Below are 25,175 nucleotides of genomic sequence, written 5' to 3'. Positions count from 1 at the left end.
CTTCCTCACAAGTGACCTCCCTAGTCCGATTAATCTTATTACCTTCTCTGATAAAGATTTACCCCCAGAAGGTGACAAACACTACAAGGCGCTAAACCTCACGGTAGTCTTTAAAAGGATGAATGTTCCCATGAATCTTGTAGACAATGGATCAGCTATCAATGTCTGTCCACTTAGGACTGCGAGGATGCTTGGCATAAGGGATGAGGATTTAACTCCGTCCACACAAGGAATAAGAGCTTACGATAATACTCGCCGTCAAGCTCTTGGCAAAATAACCCTAAATGTGACGGCAGGAGCAATAGAACATGCTACTACTTTTCAAGTGGTAGACATCAAAGCCTCATTCAATCTGTTGTTAGGACGCCCTTGGCTCCATGATCTAAAGGCCGTCCCTTCATCTCTCCACCAACAAGTGAAAGCCATAGTTGGAGGAATTCCAATCACTATTGACGCTTCGCCGATGAGAATCAAATCAATAGAAAATCCAATCATCAATGTGGAGCACGACGAAGATGACGAAGAACTATGGGGCTTTAACGAAGAAGTCTCCTTAATCCAAGAGGATGAAAGGACATCTCTTTGCCACGACCCCCATTCCAACATGATTATCAACACCATGCTGAAGAAACAAGGACACTTCCCTGGGATGACCTTAGGAAAGAAGAAGGAGATAGAAAAATCGATAGAGTCACCTGGCCTCCCTAAACTAGATACTTTCGGACTTGGTTTCGAACCGACTCGGAAAGATCTCAAGCGAGCCCAGGACAAGTTGAAAGCACGTAGGGACGCTCGCATTCAAAAGAAAGCAATTCCAATGGATTAGTACCCTCTTACGCTTAATGGTCAGTTTATAAAAGAAGGAGAGGAATATCCATGCTATGAATTTCCCGAGCCATTTGTTGTAAATGGCATACGACAACCAGGATTCGAGATTTTCTTGGATTGCTACTTCACTGAATGTAGACACCCATTTGTGTCTCCCCAAAACCAAACCCAGTGATGAGTACCTTTCACGTCGAATCATAATCGAATGAAACGAAAGTGTGGAAAGGTCTAGTGTTGCGGAAAGTTTTATTTCTTTTCTCTTCTCTCTGTTTTTGAAAACTTTATTTTAAGAAAACAGCCAATCGTGTTTGGTTGGTCCATGATATGAGTCCAATAGTGGTGTAGTTGGATGGGGCTTGCAAAGACCTTTCCAATGATATATTATAAGCCCAATTCCGATGAATATTGAGGAAGTTATGGCCAATTTACTAAACTGGGCCCGGTTTGAGTTTTAAGTACGGCCCAATGATCTAGGGGAGGGCCTAATATGATTTATCATTCCTAATGCAATTAGGAATGGTTTTGGTCTTCTAGAACATTCTAGAAGGTTTTATCATTCTTAATTCAATTAGGATTCTTCAGAGTTTTAATTAGATCAAATAGCATTTTCGACTGAAATTATATTATTTTATCTTCCAGTACAATAAAATTATCAGATTTTTGAAAACGCGTTAAAATCCGGTTTGGCGTCCAACCCCAGGCCTTGGCGCCTAGAACCAGGATTGGCGCCAGACGCCAGCCATTGGCGCCTGGCGCTAGCCACTGGTCCTGGCGCCAATGAGCCAGGGCTGGCGCCAAGTTGGTTTTTCGATCTTCAGACTCTGTTTTGATAAATTATCCTTTTTGGATGTTTTTCTCTATAAATATCGTATCAAAAACTCCGTTTTGATGGACGGATTATCAATACTCATTCACCATTCAATCATCTACATCTATCATTCACCAATTCTTTTATTCTGAAGTTTTAATAAATTCCGTTTTTAATCATCATCTACAATCATCAATCGTCAACAATTACTTTATGAATCATTGATCTTTTAGCATTCTTTCTAAACTTTGCTCTTTAATACAAAATTCCGCATTCACAAGATCTAGAAACACCTAGTCATATTCGAAGTTGCCTTCGCCCTAGACGTGAAAGGTTTAATTTCTGAGGGTTTGGTCCCAAATCTCTATTTCAATTATTTAATTTAATTGCTTTGATTATTATTTTCCTTGAAGTTACTAACGCGTGTATTTTGTAATTAGAAAGAGGTACGAGGCATCCAAGTAAGTACTTTAATGGTTTAATTGATTTTATGATGTAGATATCATGCTTAGATTATGATTCCTAGTATCATGTCTAGGGTGTTTTTAATATTAAGTATGATTTCAAGTATGATGCTTCCTATGTTCTTTCTAATGTTTATGATTATTTATTATGTTGCTTGATATGCATATTATTTATTCTTTATTGCTTGATCACCTTTTATTGCAGGTTAAAGGGAATTGGTATTTGCAATCACGCTTAATAAGATAATTAATAATCTTGTTAGGGTTAATTGTGATTATAATTCAAGTGATCACCAATAATAGTTTGTTTGTGCATTAATATTCAACCAACATAGATTAAACAGGTTTAGGGTTAATCTATTGATTGTATGTTAGTCAGAAAGCGCACATGAATACGAGCAGAATAAAGTAGAGGCCTATTATTAGGGCAGGTTCAATCTCTTTTAGGTTGGATTTGTACCTTCATCCCCGAACCCTTATTTGGTTCATGACCTTATGGAGTTGACGATCTCTTGGATCGTTAAGGGGTGTAACCTTCACCTCGTGAACAGTTTACAAGTTCCTAAAAAACTTGTTGGCGACTCTTTTGCTCTATATTCTTCCCTTTTGGACGCCACCGTACTTTAGTGTATGATCACAGTGGGGTTCAAGCTAGTGGGATTTAAAGGCTTGAAATTATTCCCTACAGTTTTTGGCGACTCCACTGGGGAGGATTTCTATTTTAATTCCTGAATTTGTTTCGGCAATGATTTAGAATGAGTGGATGAGACTCGAAAAGTTCTAAGTATTTCATGTGCGTAATTTTGATTAACATTATTGTCATATGCATAAAAAGGTTCTCATTGGAAAGACCATCCGTAATGAGTCAAAAAACATAGGATTTTACACGTAGGAAATTTGAGAAACGTCTTTCACAACTAGGACTGAAATAACACCGCGCGAAACTGGATGATTTTATTGAGCACAGAAAGCTGTTGAGGCATGTGGGAAGTAGCGTCAGGGGCCAGAGCTTGGCGCCACACTTTTTGCCGTAGCGCCAGACGCCAGTATTGGCGCCAGGCGCTACAGTTAAAAGTTGGCGCTAGTCTCTGTTTGCTGGCGCCAATTTCCCCCAATACCGAGCCAGAAATATGCGTTCTAATTTCGACCGGTTTTTCGTATTGTTTGCTCGATCCTACTTCCTGATTGAATTTTTTCTCATTTTTCTGAAACCCATATGTGTTCTACATATGGACATAACCCTCTGGGAATTCATGCTCTATCTACCCGATTGAACGCTCCTGGCAACAAAGGGTACATCTGAGAGGTTGAATTCACCAAACCATGGAAGTGAGTTTTTTCTAAAAACTCGCGGTGTTCTATCCACACGCGTTAACCCTTCACGGTTAGGCTTCTACGCGGTGCATCTGAACAATTAACCATGGACCCTGTTTGACTAAACTATATCCCGAACTTTAGAGAACTAGAGCCATGGTTAGGTTGCGAACTCATTGCATCATATTGTGCTTACTTGCCTAATTGTGCATTATTTGTTGTGCATATATATTCTATGCTCCTCCTAACCGTTTGTTGATTTGTGTTGAGATTATAATTAATGACTTAAAGAACTTTGCCTAATTAATTAATTAATTAATTAATTCGAGTCAATAAAGCTTTTTCTTCTTTTAATCGGAATTGACCTAGTACGACTTTAGGCATACCCCAGTTGACTAATAATATCGAAAACAGTCCCAGACCGAGGCTCCAATATTGGTGCCAAAATCTGGGCTGTAGCGGGCCACTGTATGGTGTGTAGCGCCAGACATTTACTAAAAAGTCTGGCGCCAACCACCATATTGTGACGCCAGTCCTGTCGCTTGGCCGACAGTTCGGATTATTTGTCGAGTCATCACCTAATGTCTAATTAATTAGTTTCCTGTTTAATTCGGTTAATTTTGCTGGCAATAATGCTTAATTGAATCAATATTCGAGTTTAGGCACTAAGTCCCATGGTCTTACACAAGAGTCCAAGCATGTCACTTACACTCAATACACACACTAATACACATGTCTTGACCATGATTAAGGGAGTCTTGGTGCGCGCGTTATTTTTTCGTCATTTTTTTAGGGGGGTAAGTCGGATATTAATCCTCCAATAAATAATAGTACTTAAGTTCCCTAAACATATGTACATTATTGCTCCCTAAAAATATGCATACTTTTTTTTAATAAAAGCCATAAAGTCAAACTGATTCGAGTTAAGTAATTAAAACGCAAACTGGCTTAATTTACAGCGCGTGGTCAAGAAAGGAAGGACGATTAATCAAAGATAACCTCTTCGTACAAGTCCAACTTTTTGACAAACCTATAGCTCGCAAGAGGAAAGCAAGAGTTATAATGGCAACTCAAGAAGAAGTTAATGATCTCAAGAACCAACTGGCTACTGTAACTGAGACACTAAAGCTTCTCGCACTTAAGATCGAGGATCCCGCGAAGCAACAACAAATGGACCTCATGCAAGAAAGCCTAAGTAAGTTGTCCAGCGACTACAAATTTCAGGAACTCACATCCCAAGGGGTCTCGGTGGATAAAGATCTTCTTCCGCAGAAGTTCAGTGCAACCGACATCCCAAAGTTTAGGGCAATCGACAACCCCTACTTTCATCTAAGGGCATTTGAAATAATAATGAGTATCAAAGGTATCGATAAGAAAATTTTCCCTTCTTTGTTTTCGCTATCTCTCGAGACCTTTTGCCAACAATGGTTCTTTTCTCTTGAAAAAGAAAAGACCTCTACCTGGGAATCCATAGCAAATGCTTTCGTCGATAGGTACAAATGCAATGTTCAAGTCGAAACTGACCATAGAGAACTTGAAATTCTCAAGCAGAAGGAGAATGAAGGCTTCACATCTTTCTTTAACAAGTGGAGAGAAACCTCAGCTAAAATGATTGAGGTACCAAGTGAAAAAGAGTCTGTGAGATTGTTCATTAAAAATCTCCAAGAAAAATATTCAAAACATCTTAAATATCAAAATAACCTTCATACCTTTAAGGCTGTTTATGATATTGGGATTAATATTGAAGATGACTTAGCTAAATCTAAAGCTGCCAATAATAACTCCAACAGTGGCTGGAAAGGAAAGAAGAACGACAATCCTTCTTCTTCCAAAACCGCCCACTTAAATAATGTTAGCACCTTTAATCTGGGAGAAATCCTCGCCATGAACAACCAAGGACAAAAGAAACTGTTTAGGAGAAACTTCACTCCGATTGGCATGAGTTATGACACCGCGTTTGATCGGCTAAACGCAAAAGGTCTTATAACTCCCATTGGACCATTTGGAGATCCACCAGTCGAGAAGAGGTCGCCTAATTGGAACCCCAATGCACATTGCAAATATCATCAAGGTAGGGGCCATCCACTGAAAGTTGTTGGAAGCTTAAGGAAGCTATACAAGACCTGATTGACAGTAATAAGCTGCCGTTGCCTCCTGCCAGTAAGAAACCGAGTATTGACAATGCACCTCTAGCTCACACATTGGCTATCTCCGATGAAGAAGGCGAAGTTGACCCCTCATCTCTCATTAAGCCTGTCAAAGTAACCAACGTCGAAGAAGAAGAAGAAGAGACCTTTTTCGATGTCGAAGATAATCTTCCAAAACCAGCAAATGAGGTAGAAATACGAATACTCACACTATATCTGAGGGAGACATCGCAACTGTTACATGAAACTCTCAAAATTTCTGAATGAACTTCGCAAGGAATATGATCAAGAACCTAAGAGAGAATTCACACCAGTAAAAACGACTTATGAGGCAAAACACTTTTCCTTACAAGTCACCGAAAGACCCAAGAAGAGCAATAAAGTTTATACTCCAATTGGGATCCCGTATGCACAAATGTTTAAAATGCTCTCCGAGGGTGGCAAAGTCAAACCTCTCGAACCGAGACCATTTGAATCATTAAAAAGAACAGATAGATATTACTGTCAATACCATCAGTCAGGAGGACACACCATAGAAAACTGCTTCAAATTCAAGGATTTGGTGCAGAAAATGATTGATAGAAAAGAATTAGTCCAAGTTCAACAAGAAGAGGATATAAATGTTAATGGAGTATGGGACAGTGATGAAGAAGATGTCTATCTAAAAGACATATTAGAACCTTCACCTTCCATATCATACACCACGGACGACATTTGGGCTGAAGAAGATTCATCAATAGACGTCCTCACAAGATCCGGGAGAATACAACCTCCTGTTTCAACACAACCCATGCCTACCGTACAACAAGTTCCAATACCTATCACCGAAGACAATGACATCGTTAAGCAATTCAAGAAGACAAAAGTGGAGATGAATGTATGGAAACTTCTGGCAACATCTCGAGAACATAGGTTGGCTGTGATGAATGCCTTGGATAAAATCGGGATAGATTCTTACACCACTCCTGAGGGACTAGCTAACTTCCTCACGAGTGATCTCCCTAGTCCAATTAATCTAATCACCTTCTCTGATAAAGATTTACCCCCGGAAGGTGACAAGCACTACAAAGCGTTAAACCTCACAGTAGTCTGCAAAAGAATGAATGTTCCCATGACTCTTGTAGACAATGGATCGGCTATTAATGTCTGTCCACTTAGGACTGCGAGGATGCTCGGCATAAAGGATGAGGATTTAACTTCGTCCACACAAGGAATAAGAGCTTACGATAATACTCGACGTCAAGCTCTTGGCAAAATAACCCTAAATGTGACGGCAGGAGCAATAGAACATGCTACTACTTTTCAAGTGGTAGACATCAAAGCCTCATTCAATCTGTTGTTAGGACGCCCTTAGCTCCATAACCTAAAGGCCGTCCCTTCATCTCTCCACCAACAAGTGAAAGCTATAGTTGGAGGAATCCCCATCACTATTGATGCTTCGCCAATGAGGATCAAGTCAATAGAGAATCCAATCATCAATGTGGAGCACGACGAAGATGATGAAGACCTATGGGGCTTTAACGAAGAAGTCTCCTTAATCCAAGAGGATGAAAGGACATCTCTTTGCCACGACCCCCATTCCAACATGATTATCAACACTATGCTAAAGAAACAAGGACACTTCCCTGGGATGACCTTAGGAAAGAAGAAGGGGATAGCAAAATCGATAGAGTCACCTGGCCTCCCTAAACTAGATACTTTCGGACTTGGTTTCGAACCGACTCGGAAAGATCTCAAGCGAGCCCAGGACAAATTGAAAGCACGTAGGGACGCTCGTATTCAAAAGAAAGAAATTCCAATGGATGAGTACCCTCTTACGCTTAATGGTCAGTTTATAAAAGAAGGAGAGGACTATCCATGCCATGAATTTCCCGAACCATTCGTTGTAAATGGTATACGACAACCAGGATTCGAGATTTTCTTGGATTGCTACTTCACTGATGAAATCCCAACTCCCGTCCATAAGGAGAAAGCGCCTTCATGCTTTGACTTTAACGTCATGGGATTACTGTTTGGGCGAGAAAAGAATGAGCCAGTTTATGAGGAAGATAACTCCTCACTCATTCAAACGGTCCTACAAAGCGAAAACTTCGACCTCTCAAAGCTAATTACTCCAGCTGAAGGATTATTGCAAGGGTGGCGCAAGACTATCAAGGTGACTACTCCGAGTGGAAGGAAGATATCAATCACGACAGGACAAGGGCCGATGTTTGAAGAATCGTCAGAGTCAGGGTCAGAGTCTGAGTCAGAGCCTTTCCCTTTAGAATCTTCTAAGTCTTTAGCTATAACGCCTTCCCTTCCTATTTCTTCTCCTAGGATAGTTAGTGATCCAGTCCCTGAGGACATATCACTCTTTGATGTAATGATCTCAGAGTATAATAATATCGCTCATTCTCCTTACTTCTCGTGTTCTTCCCTAACCCAAGATGACGAATATTGCTTAGCTAACGAAGAAAAAGATAAAGAATTTATTAAAGCAATGGAAACACTTGAAAAGAAAACACCAGTAATTGAAGAGACTGAAACAGTTGACATCTTAAATGATTCAACTCATAAAAGAGAAGTTAAAATCGGTCTAACATTGAATAAACAAGAAAGAACTGATTTAATTAATTTGCTTAAAGAATTTATCGATGTATTTGATTGGTCATATGAAGATATGCCAGGCATTAACAGAGAAATAGCTCAACACACTATACCATTAATTCCAGGAATGAAACCTGTAAAACAAAATTTACGTCGAATGAAACCCGACGTAGCACTTAAGATAAAAGAAGAAGTTCAAAAACAAATAACTGCAGGTTTCATCAAGGTATCCAAATACCCCGAATGGGTCGCCAACGTCGTCCCAGTTCCTAGGAAAGACGGAAGGGTAAGGATGTGTGTCGACTATCGAGATCTAAATAAGGCAAGTCCAAAGGACGACTTCCCTTTACCACACATCGATATTCTGGTAGACAACACAGCAAATCACGCGCTTCTCTCATTCATGGACGGATACGCAGGGAACAATCAGATTCTCACGGCGGAAGAAGACATGGAGAAGACAACTTTTATCACACCATGGGGCACTTACTGTTACACGGTAATGCCATTTGGGTTGAAAAACGCAGGTGCTACTTACCAACGTGCAGCAACTGCCTTGCTCCATGACATGATGCACAAAGAAGTCGAGGTCACCCATCCTAGTACAACTCTCGCCCAAGCACGCTTAACTGCGGAGTTCTGATGGGATCCGGTGCATTAGTGCTGGTATGATCGCACCCATTTACTTATTGCGCTATTTTGTATTTATACCCTTTCCAGCCCCTGATTTCCTTCGAAATGCCGTAACTTTGTGCCCGATCGTCCGAATTAAACATTTTTTTTTTCAAATTGGTTATTTTTTCGAGATCTACGCGTCCCAAACCATTTCCCATCTCAAAAGAACCGAAAACAAATAAAAATTACGAATTCGGCAAAAAAGGGGTGCAACACGAGGACTTCCCAGGAGGTCACCCATCCTAGTACTACTCTCGCCCAAGCACGCTTAACTGCGGAGCTCTGATGGGATCCGGTGCATTAGTGCTGGTATGATCGCACCCATTTAATTATTGCGCTATTTTGTATTTATACCCTTTCCAGCCCCTGATTTCCTTCGAAATGCCGTAACTTTGTGCCCGATCGTCCGAATTAAACAATTTTTTTTTTCAAATTGGTTATTTTTTCGAGATCTACGCGTCCCAAATCATTTCCCATCTCAAAATAACCGAAAACAAATAAAAATTACGAATTCGGCAAAAAAGGGGTGCAACACGAGGAAATCCCAGGAGGTCACCCATCCTAGTACTACTCTCGCCCAAGCACGCTTAACTGCGGAGTTCTGATGGGATCCGGTGCATTAGTGCTGGTATGATCGCACCCATTTACTTATTGCGCTATTTTGTAATTATACCCTTTCCAGCTCCTGATTTCCTTCGAAATGCCGTAACTTTGTGCCCGATCGTCCGAATTAAACATTTTTTTTTCAAATTGGTTATTTTTTCGAGATCTACGCGTCCCAAACCATTTCCCATCTCAAAATAACCGAAAACAAATAAAAATTACGAATTCGGCAAAAAAGGGGTGCAACACGAAGACTTCCCAGGAGGTCACCTATCCTAGTACTACTCTCGCCCAAGCACGCTTAACTGCGGAGCTCTGAGGGGATCCGGTGCATTAGTGCTGGTATGATCGCACCCATTTAATTATTGCGCTATTTTGTATTTATACCCTTTCCAGCCCCTGATTTCCTTCGAAATGCCGTAACTTTGTGCCCGATCGTCCGAATTAAACAATTTTTTTTTTCAAATTGGTTATTTTTTTCGAGATCTACGCGTCCCAAACCATTTCCCATCTCAAAATAACCGAAAACAAATAAAAATTACGAATTCGGCAAAAAAGGGGTGCAACACGAAGACTTCCCAGGAGGTCACCCATCCTAGTACTACTCTCGCCCAAGCACGCTTAACTGCGGAGTTCTGATGGGATCCGGTGCATTAGTGCTGGTATGATCGCACCCATTTACTTATTGCGCTATTTTGTATTTTTACCCTTTCCAGCCCCTGATTTCCTTCGAAATGCCGTAACTTTGTGCCCGATCGTCCGAATTAAACATTTTTTTTTTCAAATTGGTTATTTTTTCGAGATCTACGCGTCCCAAACCATTTCCCATCTCAAAATAACCGAAAACAAATAAAAAATTACGAATTCGGCAAAAAAGGGGTGCAACACGAGGACTTCCCAGGAGGTCACCCATCCTAGTACTACTCTCGCCCAAGCACGCTTAACTGCGGAGTTCTGATGGGATCCGGTGCATTAGTGTTGGTATGATCGCAACCATTTAATTGTTGCGTTATTTTGTATTTATACCCTTTCCAGCCCCTGATTTCCTTCGAAATGCCGTAACTTTGTGCCTGATCGTCCGAATTAAACATTTTTTTTTTCAAATTGGTTATTTTTTCGAGATCTACGCGTCCCAAATCATTTCCCATCTCAAAATAACCGAAAACAAATAAAAATTACGAATTCGGCAAAAAAGGGGTGCAACACGAGGACTTCCCAGGAGGTCACCCATCCTAGTACTACTCTCGCCCAAGCACGCTTAACTGCGGAGTTCTGATGGGATCCGGTGCATTAGTGTTGGTATGATCGCACCCATTTATTTGTTGCGTTATTTTGTATTTATACCCTTTCCAGCCCCTGATTTCCTTCGAAATGCCGTAACTTTGTGCCCGATCGTCCGAATTAAACATTTTTTTTTTAAATTGGTTATTTTTTCGAGATCTACGCGTCCCAAACCATTTCCCATCTCAAAATAACCGAAAACAAATAAAAATTACGAATTCGGCAAAAAAGGGGTGCAACACGAAGACTTCCCAGGAGGTCACCCATCCTAGTACTACTCTCGCCCAAGCACGCTTAACTGTGGAGTTCTGATGGGATCCGGTGCATTAGTGCTGGTATGATCGCACCCATTTACTTATTGCGCTATTTTGTATTTATACCCTTTCCAGCCCCTGATTTCCTTCGAAATGCCGTAACTTTGTGCCCGATCGTCCGAATTACACATTTTTTTTTCAAATTGGTTATTTTTTCGACATCTACGCGTCCCAAACCATTTCCCATCTCAAAATAACCGAAAACAAATAAAATTTACGAATTCGGCAAAAAAAGGGTGCAACACGAGGACTTCCCAGAAGGTCATCCTTCCTAGTACTACTCTTGCCCAAACACGCTTAACTGCGGAGTTCTGATGGGATCTGGTGCATTAGTGCTGGTATGATCGCACCCATTTACTTATTGCGCTATTTTGTATTAATACCCTTTCCAGCCCCTGATTTCCTTCGAAATGCCGTAACTTTGTGCCCGATCGTCCGAATTAAACAGTTTTTTTTTTCAAATTGGTTATTTTTTCGAGATCTACGCGTCCCAAACCATTTCCCATCTCAAAATAACCGAAAACAAATAAAAATTACGAATTCGGCAAAAAAGGGGTGCAACACGAGGACTTCCCAGGAGGTCACCCATCCTAGTACTACTCTCGCCCAAGCACGCTTAACTGCGGAGTTCTGATGGGATCCGGTGCATTAGTGCTGGTATGATCGCACCCATTTACTTATTGCGCTATTTTGTATTAATACCCTTTCCAGCCCCTGATTTCCTTCGAAATGCCGTAACTTTGTGCCCGATCGTCCGAATTAAACATTTTTTTTTTCAAATTGGTTATTTTTTCGAGATCTACGCGTCCCAAACCATTTCCCATTTCAAAATAATCGAAAACAAAAAAAAAATTACGAATTCGGCAAAAAAGGGGTGCAACACGAGGACTTCCCAGGAGGTCACCTATCCTAGTACTACTCTCGCCCAAACACGCTTAACTGCGGAGTTCTGATGGGATCCGGTGCATTAGTGCTGGTATGATCGCACCCATTTACTTATTGCGCTATTTTGTATTTATAACCTTTCCAGCCCCTGAATTCCTTCGAAATGCCGTAACTTTGTGCCCGATCGTCCGAATTAAACATTTCTTTTTTTTCAAATTGGTTATTTTTTCGAGATCTACGCGTCCCAAACCATTTCCCATCTCAAAATAACCGAAAACAAATAAAAATTACGAATTCGGCAAAAATAGGGTGCATCACGAGGACTTCCCAGGAGTTCACCCATCCTAGTACTACTCTCGCCCAAGCACGCTTAACTGCGGAGTTCTGATGGGATCCGGTGCATTAGTGCTGGTATGATCGCACCCATTTACTTATTGCGCTATTTTGTATTTATACCCTTCCCATCCTAGTACTACTCTCGCCCAAGCACGCTTAACTGCGGAGTTCTGATGGGATCCGGTGCATTAGTGCTGGTATGATCGCACCCATTTACTTATTGCGCTATTTTGTATTTATACCCTTCCCATCCTAGTACTACTCTCGCCCAAGCACGCTTAACTGCGGAGTTCTGATGGGATCCGGTGCATTAGTGCTGGTATGATCGCACCCATTTAATTATTGCGCTATTTGGTATTTATACCCTTTCCAGCCCCTGATTTCCTTCGAAATGCCGTAACTTTGTGTCCGATCGTCCGAATTAAACATTTTTTTTTCAAATTGGTTATTTTTTCGAGATCTACGCGTCCCAAACCATTTCCTATCTCAAAATAACCGAACACAAATAAAAATTACGAATTCGGCAAAAAAGGGGTGCAACACGAGGACTTCCCAGGAGGTCACCCATCCTAGTACTACTCTCGCCCAAGCACGCTTAACTACGGAGTTCTGATGGGATCCGGTGCATTAGTGCTGGTATGATCGCAACCATTTACTTATTGCGCTATTTTGTATTAATACCCTTTCCAGCCCCTGAATTCCTTCGAAATGCCGTAACTTTGTGCGCGATCGTCCGAATTAAACATTTCTTTTTTTTCAAATTGGTTATTTTTTCGAGATCTACGCGTCCCAAACCATTTCCCATCTCAAAATAACCGAAAACAAATAAAAATTACGAATTCGGCAAAAATAGGGTGCATCACGAGGACTTCCCAGGAGTTCACCCATCCTAGTACTACTCTCGCCCAAGCACGCTTAACTGCGGAGTTCTGATGGGATCCGGTGCATTAGTGCTGGTATGATCGCACCCATTTACTTATTGCGCTATTTTGTATTTATACCCTTCCCATCCTAGTACTACTCTCGCCCAAGCACGCTTAACTGCGGAGTTCTGATGGGATCCGGTGCATTAGTGCTGGTATGATCGCACCCATTTACTTATTGCGCTATTTTGTATTTATACCCTTCCCATCCTAGTACTACTCTCGCCCAAGCACGCTTAACTGCGGAGTTCTGATGGGATCCGGTGCATTAGTGCTGGTATGATCGCACCCATTTAATTATTGCGCTATTTGGTATTTATACCCTTTCCAGCCCCTGATTTCCTTCGAAATGCCGTAACTTTGTGCCCGATCGTCCGAATTAAACATTTTTTTTTTCAAATTGGTTATTTTTTCGAGATCTACGCGTCCCAAACCATTTCCCATCTCAAAATAACCGAAAACAAATAAAAATTACGAATTCGGCAAAAAAGGGGTGCAACACGAGAACTTCCCAGGAGGTCACCCATCCTAGTACTACTCTCGCCCAAGCACGCTTAACTGCGGAGTTCTGATGGGATCCGGTGCATTAGTGCCGGTATGATCGCACCCATTCACTTATTGCGCTTTGTTGTATTTATACCCTTTCCAGCCCCTGATTTCCTTCGAAATGCCGTAACTTTGTGCCCGATCGTCCGAATTAAACATTTTTTTTTTCAAATTGGTTATTTTTTCGAGATCTACGCGTCCCAAACCATTTCCCATCTCAAAATAACCGAAAACAAATAAAAATTACGAATTCGGCAAAAAAGGGGTGCAACAGGAGGACTTCCCAGGAGGTCACCCATCCTAGTACTACTCTCGCCCAAACACGCTTAACTGCGGAGTTCTGATGGGATCCGGTGCATTAGTGCTGGTATGATCGCACCCATTTACTTATTGCGCTATTTTGTATTTATACCCTTGCCATCCTAGTACTACTCTCGCCCAAGCACGCTTCACTGCGGAGTTCTGATGGGATCCGGTGCATTAGTGCTGGTATGATCACACCCATTTACTTATTGCGCTATTTTGTATTTATACCCTTCCCAACCTAGTACTACTCTCGCCCAAGCACGCTTAACTGCGGAGTTCTGATGGGATCTAGTGCATTAGTGCTGGTATGATCGCACCCATTTAATTATTGCGCTATTTGGTATTTATACCCTTTCCAGCCCCTGATTTCCTTCGAAATGCCGTAACTTTGTGTCCGATCGTCCGAATTAAACATTTTTTTTTCAAATTGGTTATTTTTTCGAGATCTACGCGTCCCAAACCATTTCCCATCTCAAAATAACCGAAAACAAATAAAAATTACGAATTCGGCAAAAAAGGGGTGCAACAGAAGGACTTCCCAGGAGGTCACCCATCCTAGTACTACTCTCGCCCAAGCACGCTTAACTGCGGAGTTCTGATGGGATCCGGTGCATTAGTGCTGGTATGATCGCACCCATTTACTTATTGCGCTATTTTGTATTTATACCCTTTCCAGCCCTTGATTTCCTACGAAATGCCGTAACTTTGAGCCCGTTCGTCCGAATTAAACATTTTTTTTTTCAAATTGGTTATTTTTTCAAGATCTACGCGTCCCAAACAATTTCCCATCTCAAAATAACCGAAAACAAATAAAAGTTACGAATTCGGCAAAAAAGGGGTGCAACAGGAGGACTTCCCAGGAGGTCACCCATCCTAGTACTACTCTCGCCCAAGCACGCTTAACTGCGGAGTTCTGATGGGATCCGGTGCATTAGTGCTGGTATGATCGCACCCATTTACTTATTGCGCTATTTTGTATTTATAGCCTTTCCAGCTCCTGATTTCCTTCCAAATGCCGTAACTTTGTGCCCGATCGTCCGAATTAAACATTTTTTTTTTCAAATTGGTTATTTTTTCGAGATCTACGCGTCCCAAACCATTTCCTATCTCAAAATAACCGAACACAAATAAAAATTACGAATTCGGCAAAAAAGGGGTGCAACACGAGGACTTCCCAGGAGGTCACCCATCCTAGTACTACTCTCGCCCAAGCACGCTTAACTACGGAGTTCTGATGGGATCCGGTGCATTAGTGCTGGTATGATCGCAACCATTTACTTATTGCGCTATTTTGTATTTATACCCTTTCCAGCCCCTGATTTCCTTCGAAATGCAGTAACTTTGTGCCCGATCGTCCGAATTAAACATTTTTTTTTCAAATTGGTTATTTTTTCGAGATCTACGCGTCCCAAACCATTTCCCATCTCAAAATAACCCAAAACAAATAAAAATTACGAATTCGTCAAAAAAGGGGTGCAACACGAGGACTTCCCAGGAGGTCCCCCATCCTAGTACTACTCTCGCCCAAACACGCTTAACTGCGGAGTTCTGATGGGATCCGGTGCATTAGTGCTGGTATGATCGCACCCATTTACTTATTGCGCTATATTGTATTTATACTCTTTCCAGCCCCTGATTTCCTTCGAAATGCCGTAACTTTGCGCCCGATCGTCCGAATTAAACATTTCTTTTTTCAAATTGGTTATTTTTTCGAGATCTACGCGTCCCAAACCATTTTCCATCTCAAAATAACCGAAAACAAATAAAAATTACGAATTCGGCAAAAAAGGGGTGCAACACGAGGACTTCCCAGGAGGTCACCCATCCTAGTACTACTCTCGCCCAAGCACGCTTAACTACGGAGTTCTGATGGGATTCGGTGCATTATTGCTTGTATGATCGCACCCATTTACTTATTGCGCTATTTTGTATTTATACCCTTTCCAGCCCCTGATTTCCTTCGAAATGCCGTAAGTTTGAGCCCGTTCGTCCGAATTAAACATTTTTTTTTTCAAATTGGTTATTTTTTCAAGATCTACGCGTCCCAAACCATTTCCCATCTCAAAATAACCGAAAACAAATAAAAGTTACGAATTCGGCAAAAAAGGGGTGCAACAGAAGGACTTCCCAGGAGGTCACCCATCCTAGTACTACTCTCGCCCAAGCACGCTTAACTGCGGAGTTCTGATGGGATCCGGTGCATTAGTGCTGGTATGATCGCAACCATTTACTTATTGCGCTATTTTGTATTTATACCCTTTCCAGCCCCTGATTTCCTTCGAAATGCCGTAACTTTGTGCCCGATCGTCCGAATTAAACATTTTTTTTTTCAAATTGGTTATTTTTTCGAGATCTACGCGTCCCAAACCATTTCCCATCTCAAAATAACCGAAAACAAATAAAAATTACGAATTCGGCAAAAAAGGGGTGCAACAGGAGGACTTCCCAGGAGGTCACCCATCCTAGTACTACTCTCGCCCAAGCACGCTTAACTGCGGAGTTCTGATGGGATCCGGTGCATTAGTGCTGGTATGATCGCAACCATTTACTTATTGCGCTATTTTGTATTTATACCCTTTCCAGCTCCTGATTTCCTTCGAAATGTCGTAACTTTGTGCCCGATCGTCCGAATTAAACATTTTTTTTTTCAAATTGGTTATTTTTTCGAGATCTACGCGTCCCAAACCATTTCCCATCTCAAAATAACCGAAAACAAATAAAAATTACGAATTCGGCAAAAAAGGTGTGCAACAGGAGGACTTCCCAGGAGGTCACCCATCCTAGTACTACTCTCGCCCAAACACGCTTAACTGCGGAGTTCTGATGGGATCCGGTGCATTAGTGCTGGTATGATCGCACCCATTTACTTATTGCGCTATTTTGTATTTATACCCTTCCCATCCTAGTACTACTCTCGCCCAAACACGCTTCACTGCGGAGTTCTGATGGGATCCGGTGCATTAGTGCTGGTATGATCACACCCATTTACTTATTGCGCTATTTTGTATTTATACCCTTCCCATCCTAGTACTACTCTCGCCCAAGCACGCTTAACTGCGGAGTTCTGAAGGGATCCGGTGCATTAGTGCTGGTATGATCGCACCCATTTAATTATTGCGCTATTTGGTATTTATACCCTTTCCAGCCCCTGATTTCCTTCGAAATGCCGTAACTTTGTGTCCGATCGTCCGAATTAAACATTTTTTTTTTCAAATTGGTTATTTTTTCGAGATCTACGCGTCCCAAACCATTTCCTATCTCAAAATAACCGAAAACAAATAAAAATTACGAATTCGGCAAAAAAGGGGTGCAACAGAAGGACTTCCCAGGAGGTCACCCATCCTAGTACTACTCTCGCCCAAGCACGCTTAACTGCGGAGTTCTGATGGGATCCGGTGCATTAGTGCTGGTATGATCGCACCCATTTACTTATTGCGCTATTTTGTATTTATACCCTTTCCAGCCCTTGATTTCCTTCGAAATGCCGTAACTTTGAGCCCGTTCGTCCGAATTAAACATTTTTTTTTTCAAATTGGTTATTTTTTCAAGATCTACGCGTCCCAAACAATTTCCCATTTCAAAATAACCGAAAACAAATAAAAGTTACGAATTCGGCAAAAAAGGGGTGCAACAGGAGGACTTCCCAGGAGGTCACCCATCCTAGTACTACTCTCGCCCAAGCACGCTTAACTGCGGAGTTCTGATGGGATCCGGTGCATTAGTGCTGGTATGATCGCACCCATTTACTTATTGCGCTATTTTGTATTTATAGCCTTTCCAGCTCCTGATTTCCTTCCAAATGCCGTAACTTTGTGCCCGATCGTCCGAATTAAACATTTTTTTTTTCAAATTGGTTATTTTTTCGAGATCTACGCGTCCCAAACCATTTCCTATCTCAAAATAACCGAACACAAATAAAAATTACGAATTCGGCAAAAAAGGGGTGCAACACGAGGACTTCCCAGGAGGTCACCCATCCTAGTACTACTCTCGCCCAAGCACGCTTAACTACGGAGTTCTGATGGGATCCGGTGCATTAGTGCTGGTATGATCGCAACCATTTACTTATTGCGCTATTTTGTATTTATACCCTTTCCAGCCCCTGATTTCCTTCGAAATGCAGTAACTTTGTGCCCGATCGTCCGAATTAAACATTTTTTTTTCAAATTGGTTTTTTTTTCGAGATCTACGCGTCCCAAACCATTTCCCATCTCAAAATAACCCAAAACAAATAAAAATTACGAATTCGGCAAAAAAGGGGTGCAACACGAGGACTTCCCAGGAGGTCACCCATCCTAGTACTACTCTCGCCCAAACACGCTTAACTGCGGAGTTCTGATGGGATCCGGTGCATTAGTGCTGGTATGATCGCACCCATTTACTTATTGCGCTATATTGTATTTATACTCTTTCCAGCCCCTGATTTCCTTCGAAATGCCGTAACTTTGCGCCCGATCGTCCGAATTAAACATTTCTTTTTTCAAATTGGTTATTTTTTCGAGATCTACGCGTCCCAAACCATTTCCCATCTCAAAATAACCGAAAACAAATAAAAATTACGAATTCGGCAAAAAAGGGGTGCAACACGAGGACTTCCCAGGAGGTCACCCATCCTAGTACTACTCTCGCCCAAGCACGCTTAACTACGGAGTTCTGATGGGATTCGGTGCATTATTGCTTGTATGATCGCACCCATTTACTTATTGCGCTATTTTGTATTTATACCCTTTCCAGCCCTTGATTTCCTTCGAAATGCCGTAAGTTTGAGCCCGTTCGTCCGAATTAAACATTTTTTTTTTCAAATTGGTTATTTTTTCAAGATCTACGCGTCCCAAACCATTTCCCATCTCAAAATAACCGAAAACAAATAAAAGTTACGAATTCGGCAAAAAAAGGGGTGCAACAGGAGGACTTCCCAGGAGGTCACCCATCCTAGTACTACTCTCGCCCAAGCACGCTTAACTGCGGAGTTCTGATGGGATCCGGTGCATTAGTGCTGGTATGTTCGCACCCATTTACTTATTACGCTACTTTGTATTTATAGCCTTCCCAGCCTCTGATTTCCTTCGAAATGCCGTAACTTTGTGCCCGATCGTCCGAATTAAACATTTTTTTTTTCAAATTGGTTATTTTTTCGAGATCTACGCGTCCCAAACCATTTCCTATCTCAAAATAACCGAACACAAATAAAAATTACGAATTCGGCAAAAAAGGGGTGCAACACGAGGACTTCCCAGGAGGTCACCCATCCTAGTACTACTCTTGCCCAAGCACGCTTAACTACGGAGTTCTGATGGGATCCGGTGCATTAGTGCTGGTATGATCGCAACCATTTACTTATTGCGCTATTTTGTATTTATACCCTTTCCAGCCCCTGATTTCCTTCGAAATGCAGTAACTTTGTGCCCGATCGTCCGAATTAAACATTTTTTTTTTCAAATTGGTTATTTTTTCGAGATCTACGCGTCCCAAACCATTCCCCATCTCAAAATAACCCAAAACAAATAAAAATTACGAATTCGGCAAAAAAGGGGTGCAACACGAGGACTTCCCAGGAGGTCACCCATCCTAGTACTACTCTCGCCCAAGCACGCTTAACTGCGGAGTTCTGATGGGATCCGGTGCATTAGTGCTGGTATGATCGCACCCATTTACTTATTGCGCTATATTGTATTTATACCCTTTCCAGCCCTTGATTTCCTTCGAAATGCCGTAACTTTGAGCCCGTTCGTCTGAATTAAACATTTTTTTTTTCAAATTGGTTATTTTTTCAAGATCTACGCGTCCCAAACCATTTCCCATCTCAAAATAACCGAAAACAAATAAAAATTACGAATTCGGCAAAAAAGGGGTGCAACACGAGGACTTCCCAGGAGGTCACCCATCCTAGTACTACTCTCGCCCAAGCACGCTTAACTGCGGAGTTCTGATGGGATCCGGTGCATTAGTACTGGTATGATCGCACCCATTTACTTATTGCGCTATTTTGTATTTATAGCCTTTCCAGCTCCTGATTTCCTTCCAAATGCCGTAACTTTGTGCCCGATCGTCCGAATTAAACATTTTTTTTTTCAAATTGGTTATTTTTTCGAGATCTACGCGTCCCAAACCATTTCCTATCTCAAAATAACCGAACACAAATAAAAATTACGAATTCGGCAAAAAAGGGGTGCAACACGAGGACTTCCCAGGAGGTCACCCATCCTAGTACTACTCTCGCCCAAGCACGCTTAACTACGGAGTTCTGATGGGATCCGGTGCATTAGTGCTGGTATGATCGCAACCATTTACTTATTGCGCTATTTTGTATTTATACCCTTTCCAGCCCCTGATTTCCTTCGAAATGCAGTAACTTTGTGCCCGATCGTCCGAATTAAACATTTTTTTTTCAAATTGGTTATTTTTTCGAGATCTACGCGTCCCAAACCATTCCCCATCTCAAAATAACCCAAAACAAATAAAAATTACGAATTCGGCAAAAAAGGGGTGCAACACGAGGACTTCCCAGGAGGTCACCCATCCTAGTACTACTCTCGCCCAAACACGCTTAACTGCGGAGTTCTGATGGGATCCGGTGCATTAGTGCTGGTATGATCGCACCCATTTACTTATTGCGCTATATTGTATTTATACTCTTTCCAGCCCCTGATTTCCTTCGAAATGCCGTAACTTTGCGCCCGATCGTCCGAATTAAACATTTCTTTTTTCAAATTGGTTATTTTTTCGAGATCTACGCGTCCCAAACCATTTCCCATCTCAAAATAACCGAAAACAAATAAAAATTACGAATTCGGCAAAAAAGGGGTGCAACACGAGGACTTCCCAGGAGGTCACCCATCCTAGTACTACTCTCGCCCAAGCACGCTTAACTACGGAGTTCTGATGGGATTCGGTGCATTATTGCTTGTATGATCGCACCCATTTACTTATTGCGCTATTTTGTATTTATACCCTTTCCAGCCCTTGATTTCCTTCGAAATGCCGTAAGTTTGAGCCCGTTCGTCCGAATTAAACATTTTTTTTTTCAAATTGGTTATTTTTTCAAGATCTACGCGTCCCAAACCATTTCCCATCTCAAAATAACCGAAAACAAATAAAAGTTACGAATTCGGCAAAAAAAGGGGTGCAACAGGAGGACTTCCCAGGAGGTCACCCATCCTAGTACTACTCTCGCCCAAGCACGCTTAACTGCGGAGTTCTGATGGGATCCGGTGCATTAGTGCTGGTATGATCGCACCCATTTACTTATTACGCTACTTTGTATTTATAGCCTTTCCAGCCTCTGATTTCCTTCGAAATGCCGTAACTTTGTGCCCGATCGTCCGAATTAAACATTTTTTTTTTCAAATTGGTTATTTTTTCGAGATCTACGCGTCCCAAACCATTTCCTATCTCAAAATAACCGAACACAAATAAAAATTACGAATTCGGCAAAAAAGGGGTGCAACACGAGGACTTCCCAGGAGGTCACCCATCCTAGTACTACTCTCGCCCAAGCACGCTTAACTACGGAGTTCTGATGGGATCCGGTGCATTAGTGCTAGTATGATCGCAACCATTTACTTATTGCGCTATTTTGTATTTATACCCTTTCCAGCCCCTGATTTCCTTCGAAATGCAGTAACTTTGTGCCCGATCGTCCGAATTAAACATTTTTTTTTTCAAATTGGTTATTTTTTCGAGATCTACGCGTCCCAAACCATTTCCCATCTCAAAATAACCCAAAACAAATAAAAATTACGAATTCGGCAAAAAAGGGGTACAACACGAGGACTTCCCAGGAGGTCACCCATCCTAGTACTACTCTCGCCCAGGCACGCTTAACTACGGAGTTCTGATGGGATCCGGTGCATTAGTGCTGGTATGATCGCAACCATTTACTTATTGCGCTATTTTGTATTTATACCCTTTCCAGCCCCTGATTTCCTTCGAAATGCCGTAACTTTGTGCCCGATCGTCCGAATTAAACATTTTTTTTTTCAAATTGGTTATTTTTTCGAGATCTACACGTCCCAAACCATTTCCTATCTCAAAATAACCGAACACAAATAAAAATTACGAATTCGGCAAAAAAGGGGTGCAACACGAGGACTTCCCAGGAGTTCACCCATCCTAGTACTACTCTCGCCCAAGCACGCTTAACTACGGAGTTCTGATGGGATCCGGTGCATTAGTGCTGGTATGATCGCAACCATTTACTTATTGCGCTATTTTGTATTTATACCCTTTCCAGCCCCTGATTTCCTTCGAAATGCCGTAACTTTGTGCCCGATCGTCCGAATTAAACATTTTTTTTTTCAAATTGGTTATTTTTTCGAGATCTACGCGTCCCAAACCATTCCCCATCTCAAAATAACCCAAAACAAATAAAAATTACGAATTTGGCAAAAAAGGGGTGCAACACGAGGACTTCCCAGGAGGTCACCCATCCTAGTAATACTCTTGCCCAAACACGCTTAACTGCGGAGTTCTGATGGGATCCGGTGCATTAGTGCTGGTATGATCGCACCCATTTACTTATTGCGCTATATTGTATTTATACTCTTTCCAGCCCCTGATTTCCTTCGAAATGCCGTAACTTTGTGCCCGATCGTCCGAATTAAACATTTTTTTTTTCAAATTGGTTATTTTTTCGAGATCTACACGTCCCAAACCATTTCCCATCTCAAAATAACCGAAAACAAATAAAAGTTACGAATTCGGCAAAAAAGGGGTGCAACAGGAGGACTTCCCAGGAGGTCACCCATCCTAGTACTACTCTCGCCCAAGCACGCTTAACTGCGGAGTTCTGATGGGATCCGGTGCATTAGTGCTGGTATGATCGCACCCATTTACTTATTGCGCTATTTTGTATTTATAGCCTTTCCAGCCTCTGATTTCTTTCGAAATGCCGTAACTTTGTGCCCGATCGTCCGAATTAAACATTTTTTTTTTCAAATTGGTTATTTTTTCGAGATCTACGCGTCCCAAACCATTTCCTATCTCAAAATAACCGAACACAAATAAAAATTACGAATTCGGCAAAAAAGGGGTGCAACACGAGGACTTCCCAGGAGGTCACCCATCCTAGTACTACTCTCGCCCAAGCACGCTTAACTGCGGAGTTCTGATGGGATCCGGTGCATTAGTGCTGGTATGATCTCACCCATTTAATTATTGCGCTATTTTGTATTTATAGCCTTTCCAGCCTCTGATTTCCTTCGAAATGCCGTAACTTTGTGCCCGATCATCCGAATTAAACATTTTTTTTTTCAAATTGGTTATTTTTTCGAGATCTACGCGTCCCAAACCATTTCCTATCTCAAAATAACCGAACACAAATAAAAATTACGAATTCGGCAAAAAAGGGGTGCAACACGAGGACTTCCCAGGAGGTCACCCATCCTAGTACTACTCTCGCCCAAGCACGCTTAACTGCGGAGTTCTGATGGGATCCGGTGCATTAGTGCTGGTATGATCGCACCCATTTACTTATTACGCTACTTTGTATTTATAGCCTTTCCAGCCTCTGATTTCCTTCGAAATGCCGTAACTTTGTGCCCGATCGTCCGAATTAAACATTTTTTTTTTCAAATTGGTTATTTTTTCGAGATCTACGCGTCCCAAACCATTTCCTATCTCAAAATAACCGAACACAAATAAAAATTACGAATTCGGCAAAAAAAGGGGTGCAACACGAGGACTTCCCAGGAGGTCACCCATCCTAGTACTACTCTCGCCCAAGCACGCTTAACTCCGGAGTTCTGATGGGATCCGGTGCATTAGTGCTGGTATGATCGCAACCATTTACTTATTGCGCTATTTTGTATTTATACCCTTTCCAGCCCCTGATTTCCTTCGAAATGCCGTAACTTTGTGCCCGATCGTCCGAATTAAACATTTTTTTTTTCAAATTGGTTATTTTTTCGAGATCTACGCGTCCCAAACCATTTCCCATCTCAAAATAACCCAAAACAAATAAAAATTACGAATTCGGCAAAAAAGGGGTGCAACACGAGGACTTCCCAGGAGGTCACCCATCCTAGTACTACTCTCGCCCAAACACGCTTAACTGCAGAGTTCTGATGGGATCCGGTGCATTAGTGCTGGTATGATCGCACCCATTTACTTATTGCGCTATATTGAATTTATACTCTTTCCAGCCCCTGATTTCCTTCGAAATGCCGTAACTTTGTGCCCGATCGTCCGAATTAAACATTTTTTTTTTAAATTGGTTATTTTTTCGAGATCTACGCGTCCCAAACCATTTCCCATCTCAAAATAACCGAAAACAAATAAAAATTACGAATTCGGCAAAAAAGGGGTGCAACACGAGGACTTCCCAGGAGGTCACCCATCCTAGTACTACTCTCGCCCAAGCACGCTTAACTACGGAGTTCTGATGGGATTCGGTGCATTATTGCTTGTATGATCGCACCCATTTACTTATTACGCTATTTTGTATTTATACCCTTTCCAGCACCAGATTTCCTTCGAAATGCCGTAACTTTGTGCCCGATCGTCCGAATTAAACATTTTTTTTTTCAAATTGGTTATTTTTTCGAGATCTACGCATCCCAAATCATTTCTCATCTCAAAATAACCCAAAACGAATAAAAATTACGAATTCGGCAAAAAAGGGGTGCAACACGAGGACTTCCCAGGAGGTCACCCATCCTAGTACTACTCTCGCCCAAACACGCTTAACTGCGGAGTTCTGATGGGATCCGGTGCATTAGTGCTGGTATGATCGCACCCATTTACATATTGCGCTATATTGTATTTATACTCTTTCCAGCCCCTGATTTCCTTCGAAATGCCGTAAATTTGTGCCCGATCGTCCGAATTAAACATTTTTTTTTTCAAATTGGTTATTTTTTCGAGATCTACGCGTCCCAAACCATTTCCCATCTCAAAATAACCGAAAACAAATAAAAGTTACGAATTCGGCAAAAAAGGGGTGCAACAGGAGGACTTCCCAGGAGGTCACCCATCCTAGTACTACTCTCGCCCAAGCACGCTTAACTGCGGAGTTCTGATGGGATCCGGTGCATTAGTGCTGGTATGATCGCACCCATTTACTTATTGCGCTATTTTGTATTTATAGCCTTTCCAGCCTCTGATTTCCTTCGAAATGCCGTAACTTTGTGCCCGATCGTCCGAATTAAACATTTTTTTTT

At 41.7% G+C, this 25,175-nt stretch overlaps 48 non-coding genes and 1 pseudogene across 48 annotated transcripts; all 49 read right to left on the bottom strand.

The window, feature by feature from the left end:
- Positions 1-8,710: 8,710 nt before the first annotated feature.
- Positions 8,711-8,827, bottom strand: LOC145560854 (5S ribosomal RNA; annotated as a pseudogene).
- A 199-nt stretch (positions 8,828-9,026) lies between these two features.
- On the bottom strand, positions 9,027-9,145 carry LOC145561383 (5S ribosomal RNA). The gene has a single exon (XR_014093930.1). It is a non-coding gene; the product is annotated as a 5S ribosomal RNA (ribosomal RNA).
- Positions 9,146-9,345: 200 nt separating this feature from the next.
- On the bottom strand, positions 9,346-9,464 carry LOC145561631 (5S ribosomal RNA). Its single transcript, XR_014094168.1, has one exon. It is a non-coding gene; the product is annotated as a 5S ribosomal RNA (ribosomal RNA).
- A 198-nt stretch (positions 9,465-9,662) lies between these two features.
- Positions 9,663-9,781, bottom strand: LOC145560759 (5S ribosomal RNA). Its single transcript, XR_014093372.1, has one exon. It is a non-coding gene; the product is annotated as a 5S ribosomal RNA (ribosomal RNA).
- A 201-nt stretch (positions 9,782-9,982) lies between these two features.
- Positions 9,983-10,101, bottom strand: LOC145561382 (5S ribosomal RNA). The gene has a single exon (XR_014093929.1). It is a non-coding gene; the product is annotated as a 5S ribosomal RNA (ribosomal RNA).
- Positions 10,102-10,301: 200 nt separating this feature from the next.
- Positions 10,302-10,420, bottom strand: LOC145561685 (5S ribosomal RNA). The gene has a single exon (XR_014094219.1). It is a non-coding gene; the product is annotated as a 5S ribosomal RNA (ribosomal RNA).
- A 199-nt stretch (positions 10,421-10,619) lies between these two features.
- Positions 10,620-10,738, bottom strand: LOC145561441 (5S ribosomal RNA). The gene has a single exon (XR_014093986.1). It is a non-coding gene; the product is annotated as a 5S ribosomal RNA (ribosomal RNA).
- Positions 10,739-10,936: 198 nt separating this feature from the next.
- On the bottom strand, positions 10,937-11,055 carry LOC145561635 (5S ribosomal RNA). The gene has a single exon (XR_014094172.1). It is a non-coding gene; the product is annotated as a 5S ribosomal RNA (ribosomal RNA).
- A 198-nt stretch (positions 11,056-11,253) lies between these two features.
- Positions 11,254-11,372, bottom strand: LOC145560806 (5S ribosomal RNA). The gene has a single exon (XR_014093418.1). It is a non-coding gene; the product is annotated as a 5S ribosomal RNA (ribosomal RNA).
- A 200-nt stretch (positions 11,373-11,572) lies between these two features.
- LOC145561512 (5S ribosomal RNA) lies at positions 11,573-11,691 on the bottom strand. The gene has a single exon (XR_014094054.1). It is a non-coding gene; the product is annotated as a 5S ribosomal RNA (ribosomal RNA).
- A 200-nt stretch (positions 11,692-11,891) lies between these two features.
- LOC145561663 (5S ribosomal RNA) lies at positions 11,892-12,010 on the bottom strand. The gene has a single exon (XR_014094198.1). It is a non-coding gene; the product is annotated as a 5S ribosomal RNA (ribosomal RNA).
- A 201-nt stretch (positions 12,011-12,211) lies between these two features.
- Positions 12,212-12,330, bottom strand: LOC145560693 (5S ribosomal RNA). Its single transcript, XR_014093316.1, has one exon. It is a non-coding gene; the product is annotated as a 5S ribosomal RNA (ribosomal RNA).
- A 442-nt stretch (positions 12,331-12,772) lies between these two features.
- On the bottom strand, positions 12,773-12,891 carry LOC145561401 (5S ribosomal RNA). The gene has a single exon (XR_014093947.1). It is a non-coding gene; the product is annotated as a 5S ribosomal RNA (ribosomal RNA).
- A 201-nt stretch (positions 12,892-13,092) lies between these two features.
- LOC145560691 (5S ribosomal RNA) lies at positions 13,093-13,211 on the bottom strand. The gene has a single exon (XR_014093315.1). It is a non-coding gene; the product is annotated as a 5S ribosomal RNA (ribosomal RNA).
- Positions 13,212-13,654: 443 nt separating this feature from the next.
- Positions 13,655-13,773, bottom strand: LOC145560536 (5S ribosomal RNA). The gene has a single exon (XR_014093162.1). It is a non-coding gene; the product is annotated as a 5S ribosomal RNA (ribosomal RNA).
- Positions 13,774-13,972: 199 nt separating this feature from the next.
- LOC145560676 (5S ribosomal RNA) lies at positions 13,973-14,091 on the bottom strand. Its single transcript, XR_014093298.1, has one exon. It is a non-coding gene; the product is annotated as a 5S ribosomal RNA (ribosomal RNA).
- A 442-nt stretch (positions 14,092-14,533) lies between these two features.
- Positions 14,534-14,652, bottom strand: LOC145560550 (5S ribosomal RNA). The gene has a single exon (XR_014093175.1). It is a non-coding gene; the product is annotated as a 5S ribosomal RNA (ribosomal RNA).
- Positions 14,653-14,851: 199 nt separating this feature from the next.
- LOC145561662 (5S ribosomal RNA) lies at positions 14,852-14,970 on the bottom strand. The gene has a single exon (XR_014094197.1). It is a non-coding gene; the product is annotated as a 5S ribosomal RNA (ribosomal RNA).
- Positions 14,971-15,169: 199 nt separating this feature from the next.
- LOC145561399 (5S ribosomal RNA) lies at positions 15,170-15,288 on the bottom strand. The gene has a single exon (XR_014093945.1). It is a non-coding gene; the product is annotated as a 5S ribosomal RNA (ribosomal RNA).
- Positions 15,289-15,486: 198 nt separating this feature from the next.
- LOC145561430 (5S ribosomal RNA) lies at positions 15,487-15,605 on the bottom strand. Its single transcript, XR_014093975.1, has one exon. It is a non-coding gene; the product is annotated as a 5S ribosomal RNA (ribosomal RNA).
- Positions 15,606-15,804: 199 nt separating this feature from the next.
- LOC145560787 (5S ribosomal RNA) lies at positions 15,805-15,923 on the bottom strand. The gene has a single exon (XR_014093400.1). It is a non-coding gene; the product is annotated as a 5S ribosomal RNA (ribosomal RNA).
- A 199-nt stretch (positions 15,924-16,122) lies between these two features.
- Positions 16,123-16,241, bottom strand: LOC145560717 (5S ribosomal RNA). The gene has a single exon (XR_014093339.1). It is a non-coding gene; the product is annotated as a 5S ribosomal RNA (ribosomal RNA).
- A 199-nt stretch (positions 16,242-16,440) lies between these two features.
- Positions 16,441-16,559, bottom strand: LOC145560673 (5S ribosomal RNA). Its single transcript, XR_014093294.1, has one exon. It is a non-coding gene; the product is annotated as a 5S ribosomal RNA (ribosomal RNA).
- Positions 16,560-16,758: 199 nt separating this feature from the next.
- On the bottom strand, positions 16,759-16,877 carry LOC145560740 (5S ribosomal RNA). Its single transcript, XR_014093356.1, has one exon. It is a non-coding gene; the product is annotated as a 5S ribosomal RNA (ribosomal RNA).
- A 443-nt stretch (positions 16,878-17,320) lies between these two features.
- LOC145560549 (5S ribosomal RNA) lies at positions 17,321-17,439 on the bottom strand. The gene has a single exon (XR_014093174.1). It is a non-coding gene; the product is annotated as a 5S ribosomal RNA (ribosomal RNA).
- A 199-nt stretch (positions 17,440-17,638) lies between these two features.
- Positions 17,639-17,757, bottom strand: LOC145561661 (5S ribosomal RNA). Its single transcript, XR_014094196.1, has one exon. It is a non-coding gene; the product is annotated as a 5S ribosomal RNA (ribosomal RNA).
- A 199-nt stretch (positions 17,758-17,956) lies between these two features.
- Positions 17,957-18,075, bottom strand: LOC145561398 (5S ribosomal RNA). The gene has a single exon (XR_014093944.1). It is a non-coding gene; the product is annotated as a 5S ribosomal RNA (ribosomal RNA).
- A 198-nt stretch (positions 18,076-18,273) lies between these two features.
- Positions 18,274-18,392, bottom strand: LOC145561379 (5S ribosomal RNA). Its single transcript, XR_014093926.1, has one exon. It is a non-coding gene; the product is annotated as a 5S ribosomal RNA (ribosomal RNA).
- A 199-nt stretch (positions 18,393-18,591) lies between these two features.
- LOC145560786 (5S ribosomal RNA) lies at positions 18,592-18,710 on the bottom strand. Its single transcript, XR_014093399.1, has one exon. It is a non-coding gene; the product is annotated as a 5S ribosomal RNA (ribosomal RNA).
- Positions 18,711-18,910: 200 nt separating this feature from the next.
- Positions 18,911-19,029, bottom strand: LOC145560689 (5S ribosomal RNA). Its single transcript, XR_014093313.1, has one exon. It is a non-coding gene; the product is annotated as a 5S ribosomal RNA (ribosomal RNA).
- A 199-nt stretch (positions 19,030-19,228) lies between these two features.
- Positions 19,229-19,347, bottom strand: LOC145561648 (5S ribosomal RNA). The gene has a single exon (XR_014094184.1). It is a non-coding gene; the product is annotated as a 5S ribosomal RNA (ribosomal RNA).
- Positions 19,348-19,546: 199 nt separating this feature from the next.
- Positions 19,547-19,665, bottom strand: LOC145561394 (5S ribosomal RNA). The gene has a single exon (XR_014093940.1). It is a non-coding gene; the product is annotated as a 5S ribosomal RNA (ribosomal RNA).
- A 199-nt stretch (positions 19,666-19,864) lies between these two features.
- On the bottom strand, positions 19,865-19,983 carry LOC145561342 (5S ribosomal RNA). The gene has a single exon (XR_014093891.1). It is a non-coding gene; the product is annotated as a 5S ribosomal RNA (ribosomal RNA).
- A 199-nt stretch (positions 19,984-20,182) lies between these two features.
- Positions 20,183-20,301, bottom strand: LOC145561397 (5S ribosomal RNA). Its single transcript, XR_014093943.1, has one exon. It is a non-coding gene; the product is annotated as a 5S ribosomal RNA (ribosomal RNA).
- A 198-nt stretch (positions 20,302-20,499) lies between these two features.
- LOC145561378 (5S ribosomal RNA) lies at positions 20,500-20,618 on the bottom strand. The gene has a single exon (XR_014093925.1). It is a non-coding gene; the product is annotated as a 5S ribosomal RNA (ribosomal RNA).
- Positions 20,619-20,817: 199 nt separating this feature from the next.
- Positions 20,818-20,936, bottom strand: LOC145560785 (5S ribosomal RNA). Its single transcript, XR_014093398.1, has one exon. It is a non-coding gene; the product is annotated as a 5S ribosomal RNA (ribosomal RNA).
- A 200-nt stretch (positions 20,937-21,136) lies between these two features.
- Positions 21,137-21,255, bottom strand: LOC145561660 (5S ribosomal RNA). The gene has a single exon (XR_014094195.1). It is a non-coding gene; the product is annotated as a 5S ribosomal RNA (ribosomal RNA).
- Positions 21,256-21,454: 199 nt separating this feature from the next.
- Positions 21,455-21,573, bottom strand: LOC145561630 (5S ribosomal RNA). Its single transcript, XR_014094167.1, has one exon. It is a non-coding gene; the product is annotated as a 5S ribosomal RNA (ribosomal RNA).
- Positions 21,574-21,772: 199 nt separating this feature from the next.
- Positions 21,773-21,891, bottom strand: LOC145561675 (5S ribosomal RNA). Its single transcript, XR_014094210.1, has one exon. It is a non-coding gene; the product is annotated as a 5S ribosomal RNA (ribosomal RNA).
- Positions 21,892-22,090: 199 nt separating this feature from the next.
- On the bottom strand, positions 22,091-22,209 carry LOC145560663 (5S ribosomal RNA). The gene has a single exon (XR_014093282.1). It is a non-coding gene; the product is annotated as a 5S ribosomal RNA (ribosomal RNA).
- Positions 22,210-22,408: 199 nt separating this feature from the next.
- On the bottom strand, positions 22,409-22,527 carry LOC145560715 (5S ribosomal RNA). Its single transcript, XR_014093337.1, has one exon. It is a non-coding gene; the product is annotated as a 5S ribosomal RNA (ribosomal RNA).
- A 199-nt stretch (positions 22,528-22,726) lies between these two features.
- Positions 22,727-22,845, bottom strand: LOC145561659 (5S ribosomal RNA). The gene has a single exon (XR_014094194.1). It is a non-coding gene; the product is annotated as a 5S ribosomal RNA (ribosomal RNA).
- A 199-nt stretch (positions 22,846-23,044) lies between these two features.
- Positions 23,045-23,163, bottom strand: LOC145561616 (5S ribosomal RNA). The gene has a single exon (XR_014094154.1). It is a non-coding gene; the product is annotated as a 5S ribosomal RNA (ribosomal RNA).
- A 199-nt stretch (positions 23,164-23,362) lies between these two features.
- LOC145561275 (5S ribosomal RNA) lies at positions 23,363-23,481 on the bottom strand. Its single transcript, XR_014093828.1, has one exon. It is a non-coding gene; the product is annotated as a 5S ribosomal RNA (ribosomal RNA).
- A 200-nt stretch (positions 23,482-23,681) lies between these two features.
- LOC145561426 (5S ribosomal RNA) lies at positions 23,682-23,800 on the bottom strand. Its single transcript, XR_014093972.1, has one exon. It is a non-coding gene; the product is annotated as a 5S ribosomal RNA (ribosomal RNA).
- A 199-nt stretch (positions 23,801-23,999) lies between these two features.
- On the bottom strand, positions 24,000-24,118 carry LOC145561627 (5S ribosomal RNA). The gene has a single exon (XR_014094164.1). It is a non-coding gene; the product is annotated as a 5S ribosomal RNA (ribosomal RNA).
- A 198-nt stretch (positions 24,119-24,316) lies between these two features.
- LOC145560784 (5S ribosomal RNA) lies at positions 24,317-24,435 on the bottom strand. The gene has a single exon (XR_014093397.1). It is a non-coding gene; the product is annotated as a 5S ribosomal RNA (ribosomal RNA).
- Positions 24,436-24,634: 199 nt separating this feature from the next.
- On the bottom strand, positions 24,635-24,753 carry LOC145561377 (5S ribosomal RNA). The gene has a single exon (XR_014093924.1). It is a non-coding gene; the product is annotated as a 5S ribosomal RNA (ribosomal RNA).
- Positions 24,754-24,952: 199 nt separating this feature from the next.
- On the bottom strand, positions 24,953-25,071 carry LOC145561657 (5S ribosomal RNA). The gene has a single exon (XR_014094192.1). It is a non-coding gene; the product is annotated as a 5S ribosomal RNA (ribosomal RNA).
- Positions 25,072-25,175: the final 104 nt, after the last annotated feature.

This window comes from Chenopodium album, chromosome 9, assembly GCF_948465745.1.
Source record: "Chenopodium album chromosome 9, dcCheAlbu1.1, whole genome shotgun sequence".
Lineage (NCBI taxonomy): Eukaryota > Viridiplantae > Streptophyta > Magnoliopsida > Caryophyllales > Amaranthaceae > Chenopodium > Chenopodium album.
The sequence above is the reverse complement of the archived record's forward strand: the minus strand, read 5'-3'. Positions and strand labels throughout refer to the sequence as shown.